Raw genomic sequence first — 26413 nt, 5'->3', positions numbered from 1 at the left:
GAACCACTTCTTTGATAGCTACACAAGAAAAAAAACAATGTTAGAGTTTAGAACACCAAAATCACATTAAGCACATACATAGCAAGAGATTGCATATGGAAGCTTTTTAATAAACGTGCGCATACCCAATGCTTTGGAGGTGTATCTATAAGGCTCCCATCAATCAATTAGTTTCTTGATAAATGCTATTATATAAAATCCCCAATCAATTGCATTTAGTTGTTTTGGCACTACTATGTTTATCGACATATGTCTCAATTGATCCAATCCAAAAAATGCTATATATCATGCTATATAAAGGACACAATATTGAAAGCCAAAATTATTTTTGACATACCTCTATACACTTCAACTCAACCAGTGGTGGATGGGCATGCAAGATACTCTTGTAATGGTCCATGTGTGCAACTTGAAGAAAGTGACTCAAGAACTCTAATAATATATGGATATAAAATGTTAGTTAGAATTTACCCATGCATTATGGATTCATGAACTTCAAAATAAACCTCTTGTCTTACCGTTGCACAATGGAAACATACTCGCTTGAATTCCCTACATGCATTGAGTCTAGGTGGCAGGAGAATATTTTTTCTCGATGACAAGCCTCTCATCTTCATCATGTGGCAATTATAGACCACAAAAAGAGTCCAATGGTGCCTGAAAACCATGAAGTTTAAGCGCTTTGTCTACTAATGACAAAAACAAGAACACATGCTTAAATGTGAGTAAACTATTGACTTTACCTATGTACTAGAGACAGAAACAAGAACACATGCTTGCTCATATCAATATGTCCAAAGAAATTTTGTAATGAAGTATTGCTGTTTGGGCATCGTGAAGCCACATATTCATACCACAATCTATCCACGAATGAAACCTTCTCAAGAGCATCCACAGGTAGGGTTCTTTCTATCCACCTACAACAACACGCTGCTTTAAGCATCTTTGAACTGCAAATCAAAAAGCTCTATTTTATAATTAAAAAATTTATCGATATGGCAAATAGGTTAAGCACGCGAGTAGATGCTTCCACATGCATAATAGACTTGGCTAGTTGTGCATCCACCTCAGCAATGAATCCCCATCGTCGTGTAGAGTGTAAGTGAATAGTTTCTCCGTGTTGAAGTCTACATAACCAAAAATCAAATGTAATAAACAAACATATCAAGATTGAAACCATGCATATCAAGATTGAAACCATGCATATGTTAAGACAATTCAAGATTTAAGCCACAGAGTTAAAGAAAGCATATCTTTCGTAGACCGCACTTAGATCTTTTACCATGCCCAAGACATTGTACGTCTTAATCTCACTAGTGGATATTGTTATTATTACATTTGAAGGCTTACTCTCACTCGGAGAGCTAATATCAACATGAGATGCATTTACATTACAAGCCATCCCCTTCAAGTTCAAACAAACAATAATTGACATAAGGAGCCAAAGTATGTAAAATAAAGCCTACTCTTAAATTGTGTACAAAGAGACATCTTCCACCTCTTACCTTCTTTCGTTTCTTACTTTTTTTAGAGAGCACCACATGAGCCTCCTCATTGACAATTTTCCCCTAAAGCGAGGAAACAAGAAACAATGCATATTTATGTATATTAGTGTAAGGAAAACAAGAAATAAAATAGTACAAAGGTTGAAGAGTAGTATTTTCATACCATTGTAAGGGAGCATTTTCCCTTGGAATCCACATTTCTCATCGATGCTTCCTCATCAATATTTTTGTTTCCATGTGAGGAGCCTTCACTATCATGGATTTGAACATTTTTCTTTGATCGAGTCTTTTGAATTGGAAGATTACAAAGTTTAATGGCAAATACAATTTAAGGTTAGTACCATGTTTACAAAGAAGTCCTCTCACCAACTAGCACATCCATCTCTTACCTTCAAATGAGAAAAAACAACACACTTTCGCCGCTTCTTTACTTGAGATGGAGCCACATGCTCATGGTTCGCCTCATTAAAGATTTCCTTCTAGAGGGAGGAAAATGGATTGGGTGCATGTTATGAAAGTAAAGAAAACAAACAACAAACAAGCTGAAAATATCAAAAATTCATTTCTTGCATATCGGAGGAAGAAACTCTTTTCCATTTTCATCCTTGTCACTTGTCAATGCGTCCTCATCAAGATTTTCCATCCGTTGAGGAGTCTCTTCACCATCATCATTGTCACAATCATCACTTTCTTTTATTTCTTTTTTGTCTCGCTACTACACGATGCAAAATGAGAGCTTAAGAATATATATATATATATATATATATATATATATATATATATATATATATATATATATATATCACGATTAAGGTTAATAGGACAAGAGAAAATCTCACATGTGTGGAATATCCCTCTTTAATGCGCCATTCAATCCCTTCAATGCGTTTCTCCTTGTTCGCCATGTATTGTTCCATGCCCTTGGCAACAAACCCCTCGATAAATGCTTCCTTTTGCATGTTATAGGCTCTCTTGGACAAGTTGGATGGAGCTTTCTTTTCCCAAGCATCTTTGGTCAAAAGTCATTGTTTTTCATGTTGATTTGAAATTACGTTGTTCATCTAGAAACCTTGTCTGTGATTGCTTTGCAACACTCTTTGAAGCTCCTTGGATTCCACCACCCAAGGGGCATCCTGTCTTTTGAAGTGGGATATCCACCTCTAAGCCATGGTCAGCTTTCAAGTGGCGAATCATGTGAACTCTCTTACAATAGTTTGTGTTTCATCTAGGACACGTATCTGAGACTTGACATTGCCAAGCAAGTTTCCCAAAAGGAAGAATAATCTCCTCATAAAGGAGGGTTCATAGGTGCCATCTAATAGCAATGAGTACCAAAGAACCATCAATATAAAGAAGTAACATACACAAATTGGTGCCACATACTTTTAGCAAAAAGAAAGACTACAAGGACTACTATATCATGACTTGCTTTCATTGAAGTAAAATGAACCAAGGATACATTAGTAAACAATGTGTAAGCTAGGGTTTGGATAAACTATGCATATCTAGTGCACAAGGGTTAAACTAGGACCTATAGAGCTAGGAAAATGTACTAAATAAAAATCTTTTTCAAACTAGGTCTGTGTAGTGAACTAGGAATAAGCTAGTTCTATGGAGTAAACTAGGCTAAAGCTATAAGTGTGTCATGCATACACAATCACATATTACTAAAACACCTACATGGCAATAAGGCATGAAAAACCTTTTACACACATTCAAAACCTTTTTCAAACTAGGTCTGTGTAGTAAATTAGGGATAAACTAGGTCTGTGTAATAAACTAGGCTGAAGCTATAAGTGTGTCATGCATACATGATCACATATTACTAAAATACTTTCATGGCAATAATGCATTAAGCATGGCAATAAGGCATGCAAAACCTTTTACACATATTCAAAACCTTTTTCAAACTAGGTCTATGTAGTAAACTAGGGATAAACTAGGTCTGTGCAATAAACTAGGCTGAAGCTTTAAGTGCGTCATGCATACACGATCACATGGCAATAAGGTATTGCATGCATACCTTATTGCAAGATGGAAATAAGGCATTAAGCATGGCAATAAGTGAACCCCAGCATGGCAATAATGTATGCATGCAATAGGCAAAGGGTTTCTAAGGAAGAAAAACAGGGTTTCCAAAGGAAGAAAAACAAAGATGCAAACATCTCTCTCTCTTTCTCTCTCTTTCCCTCTCTCTCTCTCTCTCTCACACACACACACACACACACACACACACACACACATTCAAAACCTTTTACACTCAAAATTAAGTGAATGTTAACTTTAAAAACTAGAGATTTATTTGTAAAATCACAGATTTATTTGTAAAATCACAAGAACGGGCTGCAAAGAGGAAGAGGAAGAAGGGGTACTTGTGGTAAGAGGGTACTTATGGAATTGTTCTAGACCAAACGGGAGGCGTAGACGATGTTGAACGTGGGCTGGAACGCTCCTCTGGGTTACTGGTCCTTGGCCATTGAATGCAGCATGTGCCCTAGTTTACTTGCTCCCTAGGTTTGAGTGATGGTTGTGCCCAAGAAGCTTCCACCTCCACCGTCCTGTCATGGCTTCCCAAGTTTACTTTTTTTGAACTTGGATCCGATGGCTGTGTACTTCTCGCCCACCTCCACCGTCGATCTCACATGCAGGGCGGCGCCCTAGTTTACTTTTTTTGAAATCTTAATCTGATGGCTGTGCGCTTCCTGCCCACCTCCATCGTCGATCCCACATGCAAGACGACGCCCTAGTTTACTTTTTTAAAAATCTTAATCCAATGGCTGTGGCCTTTCCGCCCACGTCCGCCGTAGATCCCACTTGAAATGCCTCTTAAACAGTGTTCCTGAAAAACCAAAATTGATTTGCACCAAAAAACCTTCTAACTTTACACTTGCAAAAAAAAAACAATTTTTAAGATTTTAAAATTATAAATTTTAATATTCTCAAGAAAAAACCTTTGACTTCAATGATACAAGACCACAAAACCTTTTCACATCGAAAACTAAACTTGAAAACTTTATATGCCAAAACAACAGATACAAATAATATATTGCAAACAATAATAATCGTAAAAACCAGAGGAATACTACGCAGATTAATCGAAACCCTACAACGTTCACAGATAAATTGAAACTTTACTGACGAATGAACGTAACAAAAGCAGACGCAACAAGCACAGACGAATGAGAGGAACGATTGCATCACTGTTGTGCTCGGATGCGGCTCCCTCATGAACCAGTGAAAGGAGCCCAAAAATCGTACAAACCACAAGAAAACCGTACAAACCACAAGAAACCCTACAAGTCCGTACAAACCACAGGCCATAAACACTCACGAAAGAACGTAAGAATAGCAAGCAAATGTGATCGATCGAATAAAACTCACTTGTAACAATAGCAAACGCAACAAAAGCAGACACAACAAGCGCAGATGAAGGAGAATGATTGCATCACTGTAGTGCCCGGCTGTGGCTTCCTCATGAGCGAGTGGAGGACTCAGGAGCCGATTCAGCCGCCAACACAGAAGGATTTAGCCGCCAGCAGAGGAGCCGATTCAGTCGCCAGATGAAACCCTTCCAAAGCTGCTCGAGCCTCGACTTCAAACATGCAAAACTGGAGTGAGGACTCAATGCAAACAGTGAAAAGGAAACCAGTCATATGCTCACCATGCAGAATATCATGGCCGCTTACTCCCAGCACCCACTTGTTGTGGGGGGATGTAGTTGGTAATAAGTGGTTATATATAGTAACGGCCGCCCAGCCTCCAGGCTCCACGAGTCCACTGCTCCAGCTGCCCACTTAAATGAGCATTGAGATTGCCCCAGCGCCGTTCACCTACCACTACCACATGGCAGGCAGCCAAAATTCCAAATCTAAATTTTTCCAAAATAAATCTACCTACTGGGACTGGGCCACTTGTCCATATTTGATTGGCACCTTTAAACCTTCTAATATCACCTTAGAAAACCTCTTAAAAAATGATACCATTCAAAACCTTCAAAATTTTTTTTTAATAACTAAAACCTTGAAGTTATCTAGTATCAAGTAGATTCACTACTTTTGCAATTTTACAAAAATTGTAAATTTTACATTTACAAGTGAACCCCAAATGTTTGCAGTTTCATTTTGTCACTATTTGCGGGTTTTCCGTGAATAGTGCTTTTCAAGGCACCGTGCCATTTAGACACGAGGAGTGTGTTGTGGGGAGCTCATTAAAGGCCCTTGCCATGTCATAATGAACACTAAGTCATAATAGTCATAGGCTTGGGGCTGGAGGCACATTTCCTCTAGAACGGATTTGAATTTTCAACCGGAGCGCCAACGGTTACCCCAAGGTTGTTAAAGGTTCAATTGAAAGATATGATGATGGCGTAGGGTATACCGGTACTGGCTCTCCTTATCGAGAGTAGCTTACAGGGGGACACGGTCGCCGACGATTGGGTACTGAGCGTTGCATGTCTTCATTCTCCATGGATCCTTTTGCTCACATCGGAGTGATTGATTAGAAGAAAGAGGTAATAAATATATATTGGGCCTTTAAAGCATATGCGTAGTTTTGCCCCAACCCAACGAGTGCTCACATGTATTATGTATGGCCGCAGGTTGGGAATGTGTACTGGCGCCACGGAAAAGGCAATCCGGTTCGAGAGCCTACGTGGATTCATGTAAATACCCAGAAGCTTGATCTGGTGTCCTCTAGAACTGGCGGTTGTACGCTTTTTGAGATGAGTTGTCACCATGGACTCATAATGGAGTTGCATTTCTTCACCTGCAGGCACCGCACCGTCCATAGGGAATGATGCAGTCATCACTATCTTCTCAAAGATGAGTAGCAACATTTGTGCTTCTCGAATCTGTGAAGAACTGAATTGGTCTTTTCTCCTTCATTAAGGTACCATTCTACTGCTCCCTTTACCCTTTGTTATACTTTTCAGGGTTTTGATTTTTCATCTCATAAAGTTAGCATTTTCATCTAATATCGGTCATAAAGTTATTACAGGTTAGCTGCTCAGGGTCCACACTAGCTTCACTTAATTGAGCGAGTCACAAGGTGCATAAAATTAACAGCGAATCTAGAAGATGCCAACCACAGCTTTGGGTGGCTATAACATGGAGTTGTGGGCATATTTTTGGTAAAGTTTAAAAATAGCTATTAATGGTTGAGAATGACACAAGAAAGAAGGTGAAGAAGTTTCGAATTCATCATCGTGATGTAGTGTTCACTTTATTGGAACTTATAGTCTACTGCAAGAAGCAAGGGATCAAGCAACATTTGACTACAGCTCATACACCCGAGCAAAATGTCATTGCAGTATGTTGATGCTGCAGTGTTGTGGAGATGGCTCAAAGTATGCTCAAGGAGAAGGAATTATTATTAAATACCTTCTAGGTTGAGCGTGTCAATACTATAGTGCACATTCCTAAAATGAGTTCCATCAAAGTAAACAAGGGGATGACTCTCCAACTAGTCCGTCTAGTAAGAAACCTTCGGCTTCATATTTTAGATTTTTTTGGAAGTGGTTGTTTTATGTATACAAGAGACTAAAACAAGGCCAAGTGGGTTTCAAAATGCCTCAAGTGTATCTTTTTGGGGTGCAATATGGATTCAAAGAGTTACAGACTCTATGATCTTGAGGCAGAAAGATTGTGGTTAGTCGTGATGTGGTGTTCTTGGAACAATCCTATTAGGTGGAGGAGAAGCTTCCTTCCCTTCACTTTAGCTAACAATGAGAATATCACTGCCACACAACCACCAAATGTAGACTTGCAGGCTTCCTCTTTAAAGGTGAAAGGGTTAGTTGCACCAGTTCCAGAAGTGGAATGTGAGGATAAACACGATGGACTTGTGAAACCATGAAGATCGAAGCCATTGTTCAAGTGGGTAAATAACAAGAATCCACTCGATCATCGATGATGCGCTGCTTGAAGTATGCCGTTCAAAGGGCATAGAGGAGGAGAAAATGTCAATAATGCACTCATGGCAAAGGTGATGAAGATATTTTAGATTTTTTTGGAAGTGGTTGTTTTATGTATACAAGAGACTAAAACAAGGCCAAGTGGGTTTCAAAATGCCTCAAGTGTATCTTTTTGGGGTGCAATATGGATTCAAAGAGTTACAGACTCTATGATCTTGAGGCAGAAAGATTGTGGTTAGTCGTGATGTGGTGTTCTTGGAACAATCCTATTAGGTGGAGGAGAAGCTTCCTTCCCTTCACTTTAGCTAACAATGAGAATATCACTGCCACACAACCACCAAATGTAGACTTGCAGGCTTCCTCTTTAAAGGTGAAAGGGTTAGTTGCACCAGTTCCAGAAGTGGAATGTGAGGATAAACACGATGGACTTGTGAAACCATGAAGATCGAAGCCATTGTTCAAGTGGGTAAATAACAAGAATCCACTCGATCATCGATGATGCGCTGCTTGAAGTATGCCGTTCAAAGGGCATAGAGGAGGAGAAAATGTCAATAATGCACTCATGGCAAAGGTGATGAAGATTCAGGAGCTTGGAGTTTGGCAATACCCGGATTGCATTTTCATCTATTGGCTGACGTTTACCGAGGAGATATTGATAGCATTTGGCATGCTTGAGTGCAAGTTAGTTGGCACCCCCATGGAGGTTGATGCAAAGTTGTCTGTAGAAGACTCTTCTCAGTTGGTGGATATGTTAAATAGTGCATGTGACTTACGGGGAGTCTCATCTTCTGTTGCAACACATAGTTCGACATCAACTATGCAGTTGGTGTGTTGAGTAGGTTCTCAAATAAGCTTTGGGAGAACCATTGGAAGGTAAGCTGCATGGTAAGAATGTAGCTATTGAAATACATTAGAAGTGCATAGGAGTATGGCATTGCCTACACTTCAGGTGAAACCTTGGCCTGGATCTTGTGATTCAGATTGGGCAAGAGGACTATGATAGTGAGGTCAGTGACAATTTATTGTTTCCCTTGGATTTGGAGTAATCTTGTGATCCAAGAGTAATCTCGTGGTTCGGTAACTGAACTTGAACCTTCTTGGTTGAGGAGAATCCTCTGCCCCTGACCTTCAATCCTTCACCCCTTCTGCGTTAGCTTATCCTTGGCAGTCCTGGCCCTTTGATCAGCTTCAACACTTGGTGAAATATGAGATGAATGGACTGAATATATGCTATGGGTATGGTCGGTTGTCTATAATAAGCCTCACGACCTGAATAAATAGCATTTAATGCTAAAAAAGCTTGCGCATCACACCAATAGGTGCTAGCCACCATGCGCCTCTGATTCTGGCTGTTGGGCAGCCTGTGTGGGCTGCCCCACACTTGGCCTACAGCCCTCTAGGGGCTAGGTATCCTGTCGGCTGCCTGTCCATGGCTAGTGGGCACAGCCAAGGCCTTCTTGGCCCCCTATGGGGGTGGTTCTACACCTCCCCCATGCCCATATATTTGTCCCTGGGGTAGCCCTATGGATTGGCCCCTTTCCTATATGCAAACCCTACCTGTCTACACAGTGGTCTGGCATCTAGTATCAAGGTGGTACCAAACGTTATGTACTGTACGGATCCGTACGTACTGTACGTTGTTTGGTACGTAAAAATACGTACCATTGGTAAAAATACATACGGAAGGTTGAGGTCGTACGGCCTCCAGACGCAAACGCAAGAACAGAAGGCACAAAGTTTAGAACAAAACACAACAAAATGGCGAAACGTTTACCGTAGGCGAAATCCAAAAAAAAAAAAACGTACGGATCTCCATACGGTACGGATTGGATCCGTACGTACGTTTTGATCCTACCTTGCTTGGATCCCACTTTTGAAGATATCTGATAGGACTGCCACCATATAGCCACAAACACCAAGAGCCATGAGTCACTATCTGAGGAGAAGGGTCAATGAACCAGTGCTTCCCCGAGCGACCAACAATCCTCACTGGACTAAGCCGAGTATTTGGGATGATCTCCTCAATCTTCCACCAGGCATGATAGAATAAATGAGGCAATTTGTATCCTCCTGGCCTGAGAGAGCAATGACCTGCAAAGGTATGCCTATCTTGCATCCCGCACTTGGATGCCACGTAGACATATGTGTACGGAAGGTGCAGGACCTGGGGTGGAAAACTGGTCCCATGTGAGCCCAATCCGGGACAAGTCAACCAAGGTCCCACTCCAGTCGTCCGAGGTCAGGTGTGCATTGTCTTGCACATGTGTCCAAGGTCAGGTGTGCATTGTCTTGCACATAAAACAGTGCTAGTCCACACTGTGAGTCTGCCTCTGGAATGGTGTCAATGGTTCTGTGTATCTGGTATGATATTGGACAAGGTAGGATCAAAACGTATGTACGGATCCAATCCGTACCGTACATCCCACCGTACGGGGATCCGTACGTTTTTTTTTGGGGAGTTTCGCCTACGATAAACGTTTCACCGTTTTGTCCTTTTGTGCGGCGTGCCTGCGTCTTGCGTCTGGACTCTGGAGGCCGTATGACCTCAACCTTCCGGTAAGGGCCAGCCGCCATGCTCTCTCCTCTACAGTCGCACTCTCTCTCTCTTCGCTACTGTCGCCGCCGCCTTCTCTCTAGGCTGCCCCTTGCTCATCGCCGCCTCAGTTCGCCTCTGCCCTCACCGCTCCTGTTCGCTTCGCGCCTCTATGTGTAGCCGCTCTCTTTGTTCGCCACTGGCGCCCAGTACGGTTGGCAATATGCTGGCCCGCCCACCTTCCCCCACCCACCCTTGCTCAGGCCCCCAAGGCAGCAACATAACTCTCTCTCTCTCTCTCTCTCTCTCTCTCTCTCTCTCTCTCTCTCAGCCTTAGCCCACCATCTGTGGACCGTGCATTGAGCTCTTAGCCTCTCTCTCCTTCAAGTCTCTCTCTCTCTCTCTCTCTCTCTCTCTCTCTCTCTCTCTCTCTATTTCGAAAGTTTTATATGTCAATGTGGACGTGGATTGAAATTTTATGTAGGTGGCTGAAATTTCTGAGATTTTATGTATTTTTACCAATGGTATGTATTTTTATGTAAGCTGTTGATTTGAGGAAGCTGTTGGTGTCAATCTGGCGTCCAAAGCAGCAAGGTAATGCTCATGTTCCACACGTCGCATGGCTTCATCTTCGGTTGTCGGATCTTCAATGCACGCATCAGCAACTCAAGCATGGAACTCGGCTGCGGTCGTGACCCGTCGAGAGGGTCCCTGTGTAGAGGATCTGGAATCTGGGATATAAAAGGAGAGGAAGGAGGAGATCGAAAACGCGACGTTGGAGAATGGGTGCGCTCGTCCGGAGCCAGTATCTGTGCCTTCTGCTCTTCCAACTTGGTACTCTGGTCTGTGATTACTCACATTATCTGTCTGTTGGAACATCACTGTAACACTCATGCCTGATGCCACCCTAGCTGGGCTGCCTGGTGCACTTTGGTCCCAAGGTTCTTCGTCTCTCTCGTCGTCGAAGCTCGCCATAACAAGAAAACACACTTCCTTTCCGGAGCACAATCTAACCATTCACTATGTGTGCGAGAGACTTCCGGAGGTTGAAAACCAACTGTCCTTTGAGGGATAGGAGTCACTCCGAAAGGGGTAGTCTATTGGAGTCTGAAAACCAATCACACGAGCGAGAAAAAATTTCTGGTTTCTTGTTGAATCTTTACACTTGAAGTAGGCTCTGATACCACTGTAACTTGTGGAAGCTTCGGGGGAGATCGGTAACCTCAATGCTCAGAAAAACAGCACACTTGTCGTTGCGACGAAAATTAACGCACAAAATTGAATGTAGAGAGAGAGAGAGAGGAGAGAGTATTGGGTCCCGAATACCCTTTGTAGGGCCCCCACCACGAATGGTGTATTTGCTTTTATTACTTGAACCTCCTTGGCTGAGGAGAATCCTTTGCCCTTGACCTTCAATCCTTCACCCCTTCTGCGTTAGCTTATCCTTGGCTGTCCTGGCCCTTTGATCAGCTTCAGCACTTGGTGAAATATGAGATGAATGGATTGAATATATGCTATGGGTATTTACCCTGGCTGACTTGTCTCGGATTGGGCTCACATGGGACTAGTTTTCCACCCCAGGTCTTGCACCTTCTGTGTACAGATATGTCTTCGTGTCATCCAAGTGCGGGATGCACGTGACAATATGCATGCAACTCTGCCCTTGACCTTCAATCTTTCACCCCTTCTGCGTTAGCTTATCCTTGGCTGTCCTGGCCCTTTGATCAGCTTCAGCACTTGGTGAAATATGAGCTGAATGGACTGAATATATGCTATGGGTATTTACCCTGGTTGACTCGTCCTAGATTGGGCTCACATGGGACCAGTTTTCCACCCCAGGTCTTGCACCTTCTGTACAGAGATGTCTTCGTGTCATCCAAGTGCGGGATGCACATGACAATATGCATGCAACAACACAATGTATGCTTCTATAGGAAAGGCTCCATTTGAGATCATGTTTGACAAAGTAGTATTGCCACCCATCTTGGTCAGGTTTTCTTCAAACAGGCATCCTTTTTATTAAAAGAGTGTGAACAACTTAATGGGCATCCTCTCCACTTATTGGAGAGGTGTGGAACCGAGGTGGTCCAATGGCCACCTTAGCTTCAAGTATTGGGCCACCTATAGATATGTCTTCGTGTCATCCAAGTGCAGGATGCACGTGACAATATGCATGCAACAACACAGTGTATGCTTCTATAGGAAAGGCCCCATTTGAGATCATGTTTGACAAAGTAGTATTGCCATCCATCTTGGTTAGGTTTTCTTCAAACAGGCATCCTTTTTATTAAAAGAGTGTGAACAACTTAATGGGCATCCTCTCCACTTATTGGAGAGGTGTGGAATTGAGGTGCTCCAATGGCCACCTCAGCTTCAAGTATTGGGCCACCTACTCCATGTATAGAAAGGCTCTCTCTCTCTCTCTCTCTCTCTCTCGGGATAATTGGTGCATTTTTCATGAGGAGGTAGAAGTGGTAATTTTCAGCATATAACCAATCATACACATACTTTTTGTTATGGGTTCTTGGTTCTCCAACCCTTGGATTAGGTGGCAAATGAGTACTTCAATGTTGCCCAGTCCTTGGGAGTCCTTTGCACCTGCTAATATTTTGATATGTACTTGCTAAAAATGCTTTTGAGCATTTTTGTTACCAATAATTTGACCTAAAGCCGATTTACACTTACAAATTTCTGCAAATACACTGGTAAGAGCTTCTCTAGGCTCACTTAACCTACTCTACATCAGTGAGCTTGACCATTAAGGTCTCCTATGTCTAGGTCTTACACACACATGCTCGATAATTTGACCTAAAGCTGATTTACACTTACAAATTTTTGCAAATACACTGGTAAGAGCTTCTCCAGGCTCACTTGACCTACTCTACATCAACAAGCTTGACAATTAAGGTCTCCTATGTCTAGGTCTTACACACACATGCTTGTGTACGGATGCCAGTGAAGCATAGCTACCTGTGGCAAGTCATAAGGGATTGGGAAGTGTGACAAAAGCTGTGGAATCAACTCTGACTTCGACAAATCATGTTTGCTAAGTGTTTTCATCGCATGAATGTCATTGGAAATCTAGCATGTGATGTCCATGAAGCTTGTATCTTGTGGAATCCTTGGTAGTACAATCATATTACCCGAGGAGTCGGCTCTTTTTGGCCCTATTGCAATTTCATTCAAATTTCAGCATTGCTATCTTGTTTGGTTTTGTGCCATTTCATCTTGTTTAAAAGTATTAATAGTTAATGTCACCAATTGGCCGACCATTTGGTCCATCTCCAGTTTTTGCGTCTCGTTCACTTGAGGCCAGGTCAGTGTCTCGTGTGAAGAGGCCAGTATTTTGCTGACATGGACTGGTGCCACCCGTGTGTTAGCAGGATGGTGTCGTATGGACGGGAGCCAGACCAGTGCCACCCGTGTATGACCTGGACTGTGTTCGACCCATGGGACTGTCACGCCATGGAAGAGCTAGTATTCGTGCCGTGTTTTGCCTATGGGACTGTCACACCATAGGGAAACTCGTGCCTGGAACTGTGTCTTACCTATGGGACTGTCACTCCATAGGAAGACCAGGTTTTTATGTTTTTATGTCGTGCCAGTTTTGTGCCGACAGATATTTTGTACATGTTCCATGAACGGGAGATATATCCATGTTACTTTTTGCACATGCACACATATTTTGCATGTTTGAAACTGTTTTCGCATGACATGTATTTGTGTGTTTGCATGCCTGACGTGTTACTTACTGAGCGGGGACGCCTGCCAGTGAGTCGTGAAGTCTGCCCTGTATTCTGACGAGTTCTAGTGCATGTGAACAGGTGGTAAGTATGTCGCACTTGTTGTTTTAATGTTTTAAATTCTAACCCTTTAATTTATAAGGTTAGGTGTTCACATTTATTTAAAAGTGGGCACCCCCTTTGGGCACCCACTTAGGGGCCAAGGTGGGGAGCCCCACTTTTAAGTGAGTGTGGGGGTGGGCATGGTCACCTACCCACACTAGCCCCCCACATGCATGCGTGGAAATCTTGAGTTGTAACTTCACTTTTATTTCTATTAAAAAAAGACTCCTTCCTCAAGCGTGGATCATCACCATCGGCGTGCTCCTCCACCATCCTTCGTAGAAAAAAGAGAAAACGACCAGCGCTTCTACTTCTCTCAGGCTGCGCTTCTGCTACTCTCAAGCTGCGCATGCCACCACCAGTAGGCTGCGTTTCTGCATACAGCCAGCAGGCAGTGTCCATCAGCAGCAACACAGGCGGCCTTTCTCTTTAGGCTGCGCTCCATCCTTTATACAGGCGACTGCACCATAAGGCTGACGGCTGCCTACTCTACAGGCTGTGTGTTTCATCTCTAGCAAGGCTGCGCTGCCCCTTGCAGGTGGATGTGTGCCCACTTCCAGCAAACGACTGCACCAGCTCCACCCTCATAACAAGGCTACGCTGCCTTCTTTCTGCAGGCGACTGTGTGACCAACTTCAGTGGTTTACTCTTCTTCTCCTGCAGGCGCCTACTCCTCCTCCCAAGCAGGCGATCCCTTCTCCATACAGGAGGCTGTGCCTTCTATAAGGTGGCTGCACTTGTTGTAGCCAGGCGGCATCTTTCTTCATAGCAGGTTGCTCCTCCACACAGCAGCCAGGTCTCTATCCTTCTTGCAAGTGGATACTTCTTCTCTCACAGCAGGCGGCTGTACTCTTCGTGGTGGTGCTTGTCTTGTTAGTTCTACACGAGGCAACTCTTTCTTCAACAAGGGTGGCTTCATATTCTATGCAAACACCACAAGTATTGGTCTTCTATCAACCATCTACAAGTAAGTGATTTTCAGATTTGAGTAAAGTATTTTATGTTTAAATCTGATAAAGGATTCATCCCGCTCGGCCAACACCCGTTCGGTGCCGGGTTGTCCAAGCTATATTGGCGAACCTCGGTCCAAAGGTGCTGAGATCGGGAGAGCCAGGCGTTAGTACGAGAGCGCCTGTTTGTGCGTGGTCTCGGAACACCAGTGAGGTGCTCTCCGCGGAGTCCAGTGAAAGCACAGAACCGTAGCGATTGGACCACACTAGTGGTCGTTCTGCTTCGAGCTTCTACATCGAAATTCGAGCCTACTTGTTTGGTACTGTTTTCATATGTACATGGACATTATCTGGTTCTTGGAACCCATGGAGCATTGTATTTATTAAATACTCCCAATAAATATATCATATATTGAGGGGGGGGTCGGTCCGTTCTGGCCCCAGTGCTGGTGTCCATCTTTCCATTTCATTTCATTTAAATTTCAAGTTGTTTTAAGTTGTCCATTTCATATTTGTGGTTTTAAAGTTGTGCTATTAAGCGTGTGGGTGTCCAACGGAGTCTTTCCCACTTGACGGGATCGGTTTCATTGGTATCAGAGCACGGTTGTTTCCCTCTTCCTAGTGGGGAAACGAACCTGTGTACTGGACATCCCGTTTTTAGCAAACTTTGAACACAATGGACAGCCAAGGCAACCCTTTGGAAGTGCCAAATTCGAGGGGTCCATCTAGTGCTTCTCGTGGGTCTGATGCCCTGCGAGGAAGACACAAGCCCCTTGAAAGGGTTATGGATAGTGAATCCAAGGGTCAACTGTCTCCAAGTTATGCTTGAACAAGAGCCCGATGCTATGAGGGCTGAAATGGAACATATGAGAAAACTTTTGCAGGCTCAAGAGCAAGAGTTAAAGTTCTTGCATGAAGATCCACATCTGCAAAGTGCTATTGAAGCCAGGAAGGCTGATGCTATGGTTGATGTAACTTTCGAATCAATGGCTCGCGAAGTGGGCAAGAAACCAAGGGAGTTGGCACTTGCCTATCTCCTTCGCAAAGGTGATATCAAAGAGGGGGATGACGGAGAGCTGAAATTCAGAAATCCACCTTGTTTGAAGCATGGAGATCCCGCATCCCAAAGGCTGAAATCTTTTATGCAAAAGGAAGAGGTGACTGCCACCTCTCGACATGCATCCTCTCCCCAAGGCACTAAGCCTGACAGATATATGTATGCCAGTGCTCATGGAGGGCACGAAAGTCACATGCATGCAAGATATGTATCTCATGGTGACAGGTCTACTTCCAGAAAAATTTTGCCTTCTGAGTTGTCTCATGGAGAGACAATGCCATATGCAGGTAAGTCACATGCATCTGAGTTTCGAGTTCGTGGAGCACATGCCACCGTGCCCCATGAAGCTTCTATGACGGCCCATGGAGCCCATGCAGATAGGGCTACCCCGTTGGATAAGGGGAAAAGAAAAAGAGAAGACCATGAGAATCATGCCAGGAAGCTCAAGGAATTCAAAGCAGGTGATAAATCTGTCAAATTTGATGTTTTTCATGGTGAACATGATGCTTCTAAGGTGTTAGCATTTGTGGCACAGTTCGACATTGCTTTTAGCGATGAGGACTTCACAGAAAAGTCAAAGGTGCGCCATGCTAGCATGTTTTTGAAAGGGACTGCTGCTCATTGGTGGATCACTGAAAAGATCACCAAGGATCCCATCTCTACTTGGAAGGAATTCAAAGATAGATTTTATGCTCAGTTCTTGCCTCCCAATGCAGAGCAAACTGTCACTCAAAAGTGGGACAGGTTGGAACAAAAAGATAATGAGAGTGTGCAACAGTATGTTAACAAATTCTAGAAAGTGTTGCTGGAAGTGACTCCCTTCATGCTAATCACCGAGGATGAAAGAAAGAGGAAGTTTCGTTCTGGACTGCAACCAGCTTATAGATCGGGTATTGAATTGCACCCGAAACATACGTTGCAACAACTCACAGCTTCTGCTCTTGCTACGGAGCAATTGGTACTCAAGATCAAGCAAGATCAAGGAGGTTCCAAGGGGAAGGACAAGGCTGTCCCATATCAGCAAAAGGGTGGACAACCACCTAAAAAGAACTTCCGGGAGCCTTACAAGGGTGGTAAAGCTGAAAATAACACATCTAAAGAACAGGGCCCAAGGAAGAACAAATTTGGACTAACCCCGGAGCAAAGAGAGCAATATGCTAAGGATGGAAAATGCTTTTCTTGTGGTAGCAAAGACCACATGTTTCGGCAATGCCCAGATCGCAAATCAAAGCACGAGGACAAGCACACCAAAGCAAATGTTCATGCAGTTCCTGATGTGCAAGGTAATACAAGTCATGATGCTAAAGAGAGAATGGTTTGCAAGGCTTGGGGACAAATCAAGGATCAGCCCGCACTTTTCATGTTTGATGAGTGTGCAACTGACAATTTCATCTCTATGCAAATGGCAGCTGCATTGGGTATTGAGGTTGAAAACATGGGACCTCAGATTGAAGCCGAAGCTGCATTTATTGGTAAAGAGGTGCAGGTTACCCCTTTGATTGGGAAGTTGCGTATCCATATCCAGGGCTACCTTGATAATGAGCATTTCCTAGTTGCTCCACTGAATGGATGTGATGTATTGTTGGGCAAGCCGTGGCACCATAGGCTTGAGCCTCGCAAAGACTACAAGTCCAATATGATTTCTTTTATGCATAAAGGCCGCATGCATTTTATTGATGCTGGCAAAGAAGGGGATTCCATCCCAGTTGTATCACACATCCAAATTAATAAAGCAATGAAAAAGAGTCTTTTAGCGTACTTGGTTTTTGTGCGTGATAGTCTTGTGCCAAATCATCAAAATGTGGATGCTATGTCTAATGATAGGCTGAATTTTCTTAATGCATTCAACGACTGTTTTGCTGACTCATTGCCAGGTGAATTACCTCCCCAAAGGCCCGAAGATCACCGTATAGATCTTGTGCCAGGTAGTTCTCCACCTAACAAACCCGCATACCGAGTGAGTGCTGCACAACAAGAAGAAATTATGAAGCAGGTAAACGAGCTTTTAGAGAAAGGTTTGGTTCAGCCCAGTTCCTCACCTTACTGCTCTCCTGTGCTTCTTGTTCAAAAGAAGGACGGATCATTCCGTATGTGTGTGGACTATAGAGCTTTGAACAAGCTTACCATCAAGAACAGATTTCCTATTCCACGTATTGATGATATCTTGGATAAACTTGATGGTTCGGCTTGCTTTAGCAAACTTGATTTGAAGAGTGGTTATCACCAGATACGCGTGGTGCCACAAGATGTCCATAAGACTGCATTTAGGACAGCCTTCGGATTATATGAATTCTTGGTAATGCCTTTTGGTCTCACCAATGCTCCTGCTACTTTTAATCGTATGATGGATAGGATATTCCGACCCCATCGCAAGTTTACAGGAGTCTTCTTTGATGATATCTTGGTTTTCTCCAAGAATGAGCAGGAACACAGAACTCATTTGGTCACAGTGTTCGAAGAGTTGCGGAAGCATAAACTTTTCGTCAATGCCAAGAAAAGTGAGTTTTTCCTTTCAGAGATTCATTATTTGGGACATATTGTATCTAAAGATGGAGTTACAATGGATCCTGCAAAGATAGAGACTATTCGGAATTGGCCCGAATTGCAAAACGTACATCAAGTACGTAGCTTTCTGGGATTATGTTCATATTACAGGCGTTTCATAAGGCATTTCGCCATGATTGCCACTCCTCTACATGATCTCACGAAGAAGAAAACTGTTTTCAAATGGACTTCAAAGGAACAGGATGCTTTCTTGCAGCTCAAGCATGCGATCATATGTGGTCCAGTATTGATTGTTCCTGACTTGCACAAGTCATTCGTGGTTGAATGTGATGCTTGTGGTGATTGCATAGGAGCTGTCCTAAATCAAGAAGGGCATGCAATTGCATACGAGAGCCGTCGTTTGCATGATGTTGAGCTTCATATGGATATCTATGAGAAAGAGCTCTTGGCTGTAATTCACGCCTTAAAGATTTGGAAACACTACCTTCTTGGGGCTGAATTTGTAGTCAAGACAGATCATCAAAGCTTGAGATACTTTCTATCTCAAACCAAGCTTTCAGAGAAGCAGATGAGAATGGCAAATTTTCTTTCCATGTTTCATTTTCAGATTGTGCATACTCCAGGAAAGAAAAATGTGGTGGCCGATGCACTATCTAGGAGGCCTTATGTTGCTGCAGTCTTAGTGGCCTCTCATGGAGATCTATCTGCTATGAGAGATTTGTATCATTTGGATGCTGATTTTTGCCATATATGGACTGATTTGATGGCTGGTCATTCACATGTCTCTTATGTTATCAACGAGGGTTATCTTATGAAGGATAATTGCCTATGTGTGGTGAAGGATTTGCGTCCAAAGGTTATGGACGAATGTCACGCTCCACCTTATGCTGGTCATAGAGGTATTATGCCTACTACTCGCATGATTCAGAGGTATTTCTTTTGGCCAAGCATGCGTAAAGACATTGAGGCTTATGTGCGTGCATGTATTACTTGCCAAAAGGTGAAATTTGATTGGCAAAAGCCTCCAGGTTTGCTTCAGCCATTGCCTATTCCCTCGCAACCTTGGGAAAGTATCACGATGGATTTTATTATGGATTTGCCTAGATCCCAGCATGGGAATGATGCTATTTGGACTATTGTGGACAGGTTTAGCAAGCAAGCTCATTTCTTGCCCGTCAAGAAAACCATCAAAGCTGATCATATGGTAAAGCTTTTTCTTGCTAATATTTTCAAGCATCATGGTATGCCTAAATCCATTGTTGGGGATAGAGATCTCAGGACTACAAGCCTATTTTGGAGGGCTTTGTTTGATAATATGGGTACTAAACTTGAGTTTTCATCAGCTTATCATCCCCAAACGGATGGCCAAAGTGAAGCTGCAAATTCGGCCGTATTGGATTTGTTGAAGTGTTATGTGGCAGATCAAAAGAGTGCATGGGAGAAGTATCTTCCACTTGTTGAGTTTGCCTACAACAATACAATCCATGCTTCCACAGGAAAGGCTCCGTTTGAGATTATTTATGGCAGAGTGGTCTTGCCACCCATCCTTCGTACCAAGGATGAGATATTTGCAGCTGATGAATATGTTCGTGACTTGGATGTTGCCTTTGGTCAGGTGCGGACAGCCATTGCAAGATCTCAGGATAAGCATAAAATGGCTGCTGACAAGCATAGAAGGGACATGGAAGTCAAAGAAGGTGATTGGGTATTGCTGAAATTTGAGAAGGCTAGGCTTCGGAAGAGGCCAGGACGAGAAGGATCATATCCTAAGCTTTCTCCTCGCTATTATGGACCCTTCAAGGTGATTCACAAGATCAATGAAGTGTCCTACAGGCTTGCTTTACCTAGTCATTGGAAGATTCACAATGCTTTTCATGTGAGTCTATTTCGGAAATATGTGGGGCCAGATCCTGATGAGCCTGTCACACAGAAGATCCGCCAGAGATTGAAGAGCTTGAGGAGATCCTCCAGCCAGAACAGATTGTTTTTCACAAGGAGAGAAAGCTACCTGCAGGAAAGCTTTCTAGGAGATACCTTGTGAAGTTTAAGAATTATTTGCCTATTGATGCCAAGTGGGTAAATGAAGATTATTTTGCAGATTATCCGCAATTGTTGCAGGCATATCTTGAGGCTTTTCAGTTGAGGTCAACTCTTTAGAAGCCCGGGGGGATGTCACCAATTGGCCGACCATTTGGTCCATCTCCAGTTTTTGCGTCTCGTTCACTTGAGGCCAGGCCAGTGTCTCGTGTGAAGAGGCCAGTATTTTGCTGACATGGACGGGAGCCAGACTGGTGCCACCCGTGTGTTAGCAGGATGGTGTCGTATGGACGGGAGCCAGACCAGTGCCACCCGTGTATGACCTGGACTGTGTTCGACCCATGGGACTGTCACGCCATGGAAGAGCCAGTATTCGTGCCGTGTTTTGCCTATGGGACTGTCACACCATAGGGAAGCTCGTGCCTGGAACTGTGTCTTACCTATGGGACTGTCACTCCATAGGAAGACCAGGTTTTTATGTTTTTATGTCGTGCCAGTTTTGTGCCGACAGATATTTTGTACATGTTCCATGAACGGGAGATATGTCCATGTTACTTTTTGCACATGCACACATATTTTGCATGTTTGAAACTGTTTTCGCATGACATGTATTTGTGTGTTTGCATGCCTGACGTGTTACTTACTGAGCGGCGACGCCTGCCAGTGAGTCGTGAAGTCAGCCCTGTATTCTGACGAGTTCTAGTGCATGTGAACAGGTGGTAAGTATGTCGCACTTGTTGTTTTAATGTTTTAAATTCTAACCCTTTAATTTATAAGGTTAGGTGTTCACGTTTATTTAAAAGTGGGCACCCCCTTTGGGCACCCACTTAGGGGCCAAGGTGGGGAGCCCCACTTTTAAGTGAGTGTGGGGGTGGGCATGGTCACCTACCCACACTAGCCCCCCACATGCATGCGTGGAAATCTTGAGTTGTAACTTCACTTTTATTTCTATTAAAAAAAGACTCCTTCCTCAAGCGTGGATCATCCACCATCGGCGTGCTCCTCCACCATCCTTCGTAGAAAAAAGAGAAAACGACCAGCGCTTCTACTTCTCTCAGGCTGCGCTTCTGCTTCTCTCAAGCTGCGCATGCCACCACCAGTAGGCTGCGTTTCTGCATACAGCCAGCAGGCAGTGTCCATCAGCAGCAACACAGGCGGCCTTTCTCTTTAGGCTGCGCTCCATCCTTTATACAGGCGACTGCACCATAAGGCTGACGGCTGCCTACTCTACAGGCTGTGTGTGTTTCATCTCTAGCAAGGCTGCGCTGCCCCTTGCAGGTGGATGTGTGCCCACTTCCAGCAAACGACTGCACCAGCTCCACCCTCATAACAAGGCTACGCTGCCTTCTTTCTGCAGGCGACTGTGTGACCAACTTCAGTGGTTTACTCTTCTTCTCCTGCAGGCGCCTACTCCTCCTCCCAAGCAGGCGATCCCTTCTCCATACAGGAGGCTGTGCCTTCTATAAGGTGGCTGCACTTGTTGTAGCCAGGCGGCATCTTTCTTCATAGCAGGTTGCTCCTCCACACAGCAGCCAGGTCTCTATCCTTCTTGCAAGTGGATACTTCTTCTCTCACAGCAGGCGGCTGTACTCTTCGTGGTGGTGCTTGTCTTGTTAGTTCTACACGAGGCAACTCTTTCTTCAACAAGGGTGGCTTCATATTCTATGCAAACACCACAAGTATTGGTCTTCTATCAACCTTCTACAAGTAAGTGATTTTCAGATTTGAGTAAAGTATTTTATGTTTAAATCTGATAAAGGATTCATCCCGCTCGGCCAACACCCGTTCGGTGCCGGGTTGTCCAAGCTATATTGGCGAACCTCGGTCCAAAGGTCCTGAGATCGGGAGAGCCAGGCGTTAGTACGAGAGCGCCTGTTTGTGCGTGGTCTCGGAACACCAGTGAGGCGCTCTTCGCGGAGTCCAGTGAAAGCACAGAACCGTAGCGATTGGACCACACTAGTGGTCGTTCTGCTTCGAGCTTCTACATCGAAATTCGAGCCTACTTGTTTGGTACTGTTTTCATATGTACATGGACATTATCTGGTTCTTGGAACCCATGGAGCATTGTATTTATTAAATACTCCCAATAAATATATCATATATTGAGGGGGGGGGTCGGCCCGTTCCGGCCCCAGTGCTGGTGTCCATCTTTCCATTTCATTTCATTTAAATTTCAAGTTGTTTTAAGTTGTCCATTTCATATTTGTGGTTTTAAAGTTGTGCTATTAAGCGTGTGGGTGTCCAACGGAGTCTTTCCCACTTGACGGGATCGGTTTCAGTTAAAGTGTGTGTCAAGATTGTGCTCAACCCCATTCGGGGCAATTACAAGTACACTAGGGGTCAAGGTTTGTGAGCTTGACATTTAGTAGCATCATGGCATTGATACCATAGTTACCAGGGGGTAGAAAACGAGTTTGTTAAGTGGATAGGAAAGAGGTAGCAAATTTTTTTAATTTTTCGAGAAAGTTTGCTATGTTTCACAAGAGGGGGAGGGTACAAAATAAAAAAAATTATAGATTATGCCACTAAAATAGTGGGCATATCCCGTACAATGTCTAAACATACACAACATGCATCACTAAATACTCTAAAACATAGTGAAATAGTAAGTTTGGATTGTTGCATACTACTCGCAACTGGGAGCTGGTTGTTGGCAAGTGCTTGCAGTGCCCATTGGTCCAAGACAAACCTTAGAACTTAGAAGATAGATTCATGAGTCATAATTCACATTCCATTAAAACTAAAAACTACAACAAATCATGAATCAAAAGAGCTTCAAAGAGCCTGAAATAAACAAAACTGTATTTTGACCCCATTGTCGGTGATGATTTGCACAACATTCTAATTTGCACAACATTCTAATTTTTCTGGGCCAATCTCTAGCATTGCCTCTCATAGAGATGTCTTCAAATAAATGCACCTATGACCACTATTCGTGCTATAGAGGCATCAATAGCACACAAAAACATAGTGTCCTTGCAAGAGGACACCAAAATGTTGTACATATTTCTCTTTCTAATGTCTGACCAACCATCACATAAGATAGTGCAGCCATATTTAACCCAATGCCCCTTTAATGGCTCCATCTCTAGCTCCACATGCTCTTTCTCTTTCCTCAATTGGGTTGTGCGCAAGGACTCATAAGAGGGACCTCCCACTCATATTCAATGCAGCTAATTGCTCTTATTGCCTTCTTTTAATGAGGGGTATGCACAATATGAAAGGACAATAAACATTTTATAAAGAGCTTGGTGAACTCTCTAGTGGCCTCTTTAATAGCCTGCTTTTCAATCCTTGCTCTTATGCTTGCCTTCTTTAGGCTGTGGTCACTACGAGGGGCGACCGGCAAAGATATCATCTGAGCTCGAGGAGTGGATTGGCATACCACTAGGCATATTTGCTTGGTTGTGCATTGTATCTTGTGTACGATTGGCATTTTCTGTGCCTGCAGTGGCATCAACAGGCTCAACTTCCATCTCTCTCCTCCATTGCTTGAGAGAGGCTAAAATTAGTGGTAGAACGTGTGGACATGGTCCAATCCCTTCTCCTTTTAAACCCGATAAATTGGCCTTCACGTTGATAAGAGAACCACCTGATATTTTCGGAGGAAAATTACATTTCCATCTGATTGTGCCAAAGCCGCCATATTTGCCTTGAGAAGTGACGTGAGTCCACATGGCATCTTTGGAGGGACATGAGTCCACATGGCATATTTGCCTTAGAGGAGTGACACGAGTCCACATGGCATCTTTGGAGTGAGGCATTGTGAAGAGATGTAGAGAATTTGGGTAGCTTGGCAAAAAAGGCCCAAATTTTAAAATGTGAAATTTTCAGATTGCAAGAGGCAGCATCGTTTTCGAGTGCTATGTAGGTACAAATTTTTTTTTGGGCTAGTGTAGTGGTTGTCTTTTAAAAAAAGCTTTGAACAAAACTTGAAAAAAAACGTTTGCTACGAGTTGGATTTGTAGCGCGCACGTTTTTTGGCAACTATGATTGGTACACACATAAGTTTTTGGTTTCACGTATACTGGCATGGTTGGGTGGAGAAGAAGGAGCTCTCAGCCCTAGTCTCAAGAGGTCGCTTACATAAGGGTGCCTCAACACTAGATAACGGTCGCCTACATAAGGGTGCTACATGAGTCTTGATGATGTTGTTTCCTTTTCTACATGTGAAAACATAAGTAGTTTAAGTGAGCATAGTGTTTACATGACTTCTTTTTAATCAAAGCATGTTAACAATAAAAAAGTAATGAATCCTTAAAGGAATGGTTACAACAATTTAAAGATGTGTTTCCAAATAAATTACCGGAAGGATTACGTCCTGTCTGCAAAGTTGAGCATCCAATTAAAGTACTACCTAACTCAAAGCCAGTAAGTAAGCCTCCTTATAGGCTTAGTTTTAAGGAAGCACAAGAAGTTGAAGACTACCTTAAAAGTGGATTTATTAGACCAAGCGTTTCGTCTTGGGCTTCACCAATTCTATTGGTGAATAAAAAAGATGGGTCTATGCGGTTATGTGTAGACTACTGTGGTTTGAATCAAATCACGATTAAGAATAAGTATCCTTTGCCATGAATAGATAGTTGCTTGATCTACTCCAAGGGACAAAGTACTTTACGAAAATCGATTTACAATCTGGGTATCATCAAGTGAGAATTCGGGAAGTGGATGTCTAAAAGATTGCTTTTCGAACTAAGTTTGGTCACTATGAGTTTTTAGTCATGCCCTTTGGTTTGACTAATGCTCTGGCCACATTCATGACACTCATGGATAGTGGGGGATCTGTACGTACGGATCGATCCGTACTTCCTCTCTCTCTCTCTCTCTCTCTCTCTCTCTCTCTCTCTCTCTCTCTCTCTCTCTCTCTCCTTTTTTTTGGGGGGGTGGTGGTGGTTTCGGGTTTCGCCTGCGATAGCGTCTGGACTCCGTACATCGTGTGGTGGTTTCGGGTTTCGCCTGCGGTAGCATCTGGACTCCGTACAGCGTACACCCTCCGGTAAGGGCCTCTACACACTCTCTCTCTCTCTCTCTCTCTCTCTCTCTCTCTCTCTTCGCTACTGTTGCCATCGCCTTCCCTTCAATTCGCCTCTCTCCCGATGCCTCGCCATCTTCTGTGTTCGCCCGCTGTCGCCCCTCTTTCCCCACCCACCCTTGCTCAGGCCCCCAAGGCAGCAACATAACTCTCTCTCTCTCTCTCTCTCTCTCTCTCTCTCTCTCTCTCAGAGCCTTAGTCCACCATCTGTGGACCGTGCACTGAGCTCTCAGTCTCTCTTGAAGGCCTTTGGAGTGTTAGGGTTAGGGTTTGGAGGTGCTGCAAGTACAAGCGTGGGAAGCAGAGAGAGAGAACATTACTCTTTGTGTATTCAGATGATAAAATGTGAAGTATGAAACTAAGCTAAACTGGGGGAAAAAACCTTCACTAACTGAAGTAAAAAGTGCCCCAATAATCTACTGATGATCACTAGCACTCCTCTGGGTGCATACACAGCATAAAACCCAACAAACCCCCCTGGAGTGATATGTGATCACTGTACATCATCCACCAAAAGGAAACAAATTCAAAGCAGTGCGGAATGCTTCGAATTTCGGACGTGGTAATGCCTTGGTGAAGATGTCCGCCACATTCTGATCTCTAGGACAGTAGATCAGACTGATATCTCCTGCCCGGAGTCTCTCCCGAACAAAATGATAGTGAATCTCAATGTGTTTCGTGCGAGCATGAAACACAGGATTCCTGGCCACAGCAATGGCACTCTGACTATCAGTATAGATAGGTGTAGGCTCCTCCATTGAAATATCCATATCAGTCATGAGACGACGCAGCCAAACACACTCAACAGTAGTGATGTAGGCTGCTCTGTACTCTGCCTCACAAGACGAAGTGGCCACTGTGGTCTGTTTCTTGCTTAGCCAAGAAATGCATGAAGAGCCAAGAAAGAAACAATTTCCACTAGTGGAATGTCTGGTATCAAAATCACCAGCCCAATTTGAATCACTGTAAGCGTATAACTGCATGTCACTCCCCTCAGGATAAAGCAATCCAAGAGACAAGGTACCCTGCAAATATCGG

At 43.6% G+C, this 26413-nt stretch overlaps 1 protein-coding gene across 3 annotated transcripts in view; it reads left to right on the top strand.

The window, feature by feature from the left end:
- Positions 1 to 5768: 5768 nt before the first annotated feature.
- Positions 5769 to 26413, top strand: part of LOC147603409 (uncharacterized) — a 41531-nt gene continuing 20886 nt past the window's right edge. The window contains exons 1-4 of one of the 3 annotated variants that reach the window (XM_086796919.1): positions 5769 to 6015; positions 6103 to 6165; positions 6276 to 6392; positions 6492 to 6551. The gene's annotated coding sequence lies outside the window, so the exon portion shown is untranslated. The remainder of the gene's footprint in view (positions 6016 to 6102; positions 6166 to 6275; positions 6393 to 6491; positions 6552 to 26413) is intronic. The other 2 variants (XM_086796918.1, XM_086796917.1) reach the window with 2 other exon arrangements.

The sequence above is a fragment of the Cibotium barometz genome, chromosome 64, assembly GCF_041138505.1.
Source record: "Cibotium barometz isolate CiBa-2024 chromosome 64, ASM4113850v1, whole genome shotgun sequence".
Classification (NCBI taxonomy): Eukaryota; Viridiplantae; Streptophyta; class Polypodiopsida; order Cyatheales; family Cibotiaceae; genus Cibotium; species Cibotium barometz.
Note: the sequence above shows the minus strand (reverse complement) of the source record. Positions and strands in the feature narration are given on the sequence as shown.